General features: G+C 33.9%; 1 pseudogene; it reads right to left on the bottom strand.

The window, feature by feature from the left end:
• The window catches only part of LOC137643219 (DE-cadherin-like), a 201,020-nt pseudogene that overhangs the window by 82,415 nt on the left and 113,605 nt on the right, over nt 1-5,000 (bottom strand).

Genomic DNA, 5,000 nt, shown 5'->3' on the forward strand with positions numbered 1-5,000 from the left:
CTGGAGAGGTAGTAGTAAAAACTGCGCCGATTAGCGGCAGTGAGTGGCTGTAGAAGTCGATGGTTGGGGTGCGAGCGAGTGGTGGATGATGGGTGGCTGCGTTGCCGCTCCAGCTCGTCATGGGGTAGGCGAGTGTGTCCTACGGCATTCATAGGCCTTCGGCATTCATAGGTGTGTGTCCTGCGGCATTCATAGGCGTGTCCTACGGCATTCATAGGCCTACGGTGTTCATAGGCGTGTATGTCCTACGGCATTCATAGACGTGTATGTCCTACAGCATTCACGTCAGCTTCGGTTGAAGTTTAATTGGTGTCCTCTTCCTCACGAGTGGAGGCGTTGATGGAGGTTTTGGAGGTCATGAAGTGGCTGTCCATAAGGGCACGAAGTAGGTTCACCTCACGAGGAGGGCTGTCTGCGGCAAGTTGCAGGCGAGTGATACTGGTCATTTTCCCGAGGGTGAGCGAAGCCTTTTGGTCCCCCAACGGTTGTTGAGAGAGCTGAGAAGGCGTTGCTATACGGGCGGCTGGCGACGGCGACTACTGCTGCAGAAGGTATGCGTTGACGGCGTCATAGTAACGGTGAGAGGTGGGGGGGGGGAGGCGGGAGGAGAGAGTCACTCCGGGGTCACCAATGTGACGAAGGAGGGAGAAGGTTGTGACTCAAAGGCAGGATGCAATCAACTGAGTACTATATTAAAGAACACTCTCCTTTATATACAAAACCTCAAGGCAACAGGAAAATACATGTTCGAGGAAATGACAATGTTACAGAGGAAAACAGCAGACATGAATTTTCATGTTCGTTTTAGTGCGAGGGAAGAGCGTAGACACAAGCATAATATATACAAAAGGAATTATGTACAATTGTGTGACACACGGATGGTACAAAATGAATGAATAAAACAAGGTAAATAAGCTCCAATTACAAAATACTTTTATGAAGCGACAATACAATACCCGTGAGAAGGATTTTGATTTTCATATTTTTGTAACCCCTCTAAAAAGCAAATATATTAAGTATACTATAGTGAAGTACGTGAAAAATCTAAGACATGATATAAGGGTTGATAAAAAAGGAAAAACGGATACACGAGCAACGAAATACTTAAACCTCAATAGATAAATAAAAGCCGATTGTAAAATTAGGAACAAAGAAATATAAAACTAAGTCTGGAGATATGGATAGAAAAATAATTAAATTCCTGTATAAACTTCATTAACAATCTCTACCCTTTATGCGACTTAATTATATTTACATATCAAAATAACAAACAGGGTAACGTTTAATCCTTATAAAAACAGTGCTTTTGTGAGAGTAAACTTCCTTATAAGGCCAAGTTTCAACACGCTAGCGACGTCGAGGGCGAGGTCTCCTTCCTGTTTAGATCAAATAAACGGCCTCTGTTTGTTAAACATAAACTCATTTCATTATTCTTTTCTTCGTCTAATTTACACAGTACATTTGCAATATTTACCCCAGAATAGTTAAGTAACTACTTTGTAGGAAAACAACTCCTTTAACAAGAGAAGCGAAGAGGTCAGAGCAATGAAGAATAGAAAAAAAAAAATATATCCTTTTAAAGCTTTTATAAAAACGATAAGACAACGCAAAAGAAATCAATAGAAAAGGGTGTAGAAAAAAAAAAAAAACATGAGGTGAGAGCTCAATAAAAATCAAAATGAAAAACGTTGAAGAAGTGTGACGAAGAGGAAAGGAAACAATACACTAGAATAGTGGAAACCTTTCATATGCAGATCATTAGAACCCTTGACGTTTACCTTTCCGAAGGTGATATTGCAGTCGGTGTTCTCGATGACGTTGAAGGTGTAGTTGCCTTGTTCGAACACGGGCTGGAGGTCGTTGTCGTTGGTCTCGGCTGGAGGATTGGCGCCGTCGAAGACACGGACTCGCAAAGTGAACTGAGACAGAAAGAACGACACAATAACATTAAGTCTTTAATGAAGAGTTTAATTATTCTTTCATTTCATGGCTAATAAGGCTAGTGATCCAGCAGTAATATTTTCTCGATGTTGTTGCTTATAAATTTTAGAGAAAAAAAGAAAACAAGAACGTTCGGAGACCAAAAGCTCCACCAAGACTGGGTAATCCACCTATTTGAGTTTGGTTCGGTTACAATTCAGGGTTAGTTGACAATGAAAGGAAAATTATTGAATTTATAATTATAAAAAGAAGACTTTTTGATAATAGACATATGCTGATAAAATCATATGGAAAAAATGTAAAACTATTTTTCAGAAAATTGATATGTAGGCCCACCTTTGTATTTGAAACTTTTGCGTTTATAAGTTATGAGCTTTTGCACCTTAAACCTAAGAAAATATATGTAAATATCAGGAACTTATTGTAAAGTTTAATCATTGTATAATTTCTGAATAACTAAAAATATTTCTTGACACAATACACCATTATTCAAATCTATCTCTCCAATAGAATATAATCATCGCAATTAGGGAATTATCACAGATATTCACAAATACATTTATGTGTAGTCCTAGAACCTAGCCCACAAGCACAAAAAACAGCCAAAAACAATAACCCCGGCCAACAGCAGTAATAATAAATGATGAAACCAGAAATCACTATAAGCGTAAGCATAGAGGATGATGTGTCCAATTAATAACGGTCTATAGTCTGGCATTGCCAAAGAATCAATCACTGTTGAAAAGTAATAATTGAACTCTATATCAAACTTGCATTTATCCTTCAACAAAAGTGAAGTTGTGATTTCTCTTCATTCTGCCCAATGTTAAATTCTGTACAAATATCAATGCAGAGATGAGTCATCAGAAATAACAAATTATTTATTTTTAATGAACTAATATGCACATGGATGTCAGTAATTGATAAGCAAAAAACTTGTTCATCAATCTGCTGCAGCAGCTGTTGAGCAAACTTTGACAATCAGTCCTTAATCCATTTCATTTCATTCGACTTAAGGGAGGTCAGTTGATGAAGCGACCTGTTCGTAACAGTATACATATATTGCTAACTTTAAAAATAGATAATATTATTGAGCTGAAATGCATATATATATATATATATATATATATATATATATATATATATATAAATATATATATATATATATATATATATATATATATATATATATATATATATTTGTGTGTGTCTCTCTAGATATATACACACACACACACACACACACATATATATATATATATATATATATATATATATATATATATATATATATATATATATATATATATATATGTGTGTGTGTATAATTTATAAACAACCACAGTTACACTAATGCAAACGTGTATATATATATATATATATATATATATATATATATATATATATATATACACATATATGTATATACATACATATATATATGTATATACATACATATATATATATATATATATATATATATATATATAAATATATATATATATATATATATATATTTATGTATATATATATACATATATATATGTGTATTTATACGTATATATAGGCCATATATATATATATATATATATATATATATATATATATATATATATATATATATATATGAGTGTGTGTGTGGTTGGGTGTATGTGTATACAGGCTTTATATATAAATATATATGAATAGGAAGTATAAATATGAGTATATATAAACTAAAAAGACCATAAAACTAATCCTACTGCCAAATCTAGGCTGAATCACAATGTACATGAAACATTCAGAACACTGGTAACTTCTTGTAAATATTGAAAAATTTCAACAGTGAGTCGAACCCTACACACAGTTCACCATTGACCGGATGCCATGGCCATTTCCTTCCAACGGTTCTTCCGCCTTTGAGTGTCAAATCTAGATATAACTTTACACGAACTTTTCGCCTTATCTGCTTGCAACTCAACCCTTTCAAAATAACTTTTCCATCTTCTTACACTATACAAATGTATATCAACAGACTCACCGTTTCGTGTTTCATTTTTTTCGCTCAACAATTCCTCTAAAACATCTGGGCTTTAGATTCCCTAGACACTCATCTTTTCATGACTTCTGCATCGACCTGTATCCTGTGATTACCTTGACATCCTACCTACTCTAGTGATTTATTAATTTACAGTATAGTCATGCATAGTTAAAATGTCCATAATCAGTGTATATATCGTATGGAGTACAGTACAGGTTTTTGGCAACATCAATCAGTGTTAAGAATACATAAAATTTTGTATTTCAGGATATTATTATTATTTTTATTATTATTATTATAATTTATAGCCAAGCTACAACCTTAGTTGGAAAAGCCAGATGGTATAAGCAAAAGGGCTCCAATAGAGGAAAATAGCCCAGTGAGGAGAGGAAATAAATAAATGATGAGAACAAATTAACAATAAATCATTCTAAAAACAGTAACAACGTCAAAACAGATATGTCATATATGACCTAACAACGTCAAAAACATATATGTCATATATAAACTATAAAAAGACTCATGTCAGTCTGGTCAACATAAAAACATTTGCTCCAACTTTGAACTTTTGAGGTTCTACTGATTCAACTACCTGATTAGGAAGATCATTCTACAACTTGGTAACAGCTGGAATAAAACTTCTAGAATACTGTGTAGTACTAAGCCTCATGATGGAGAAGGCCTGGCTATTAGAATTAACTGCCTGCCTAGTATTACGAACAGGATAGAATTGTCCAGGGAGATCTGAATGTAAAGGATGGTCAGAGTTATGAAAAATCTTATGCAACATGTATAATGAATTAATTGAACGACGGTGCCAAAGATTAATATCTAGATCAGGAATAAGAAATTTAATAGACCGTAAGTTTCTGTCCAACAAATTAAGATGAGAATCAGCAACTGAAGACCAGACAGGAGAAAAATACTCAAAACAAGGTAGAATGAAAGAATTAAAACACTTCTTGGGAATAGATTGCTGTCATGGGTAGATAGAATAATATAGAAAAGAATGTTAAAACATGTGAATTTTCTACTCTTA

Source organism: Palaemon carinicauda, chromosome 6, assembly GCF_036898095.1.
Source record: "Palaemon carinicauda isolate YSFRI2023 chromosome 6, ASM3689809v2, whole genome shotgun sequence".
Lineage (NCBI taxonomy): Eukaryota > Metazoa > Arthropoda > Malacostraca > Decapoda > Palaemonidae > Palaemon > Palaemon carinicauda.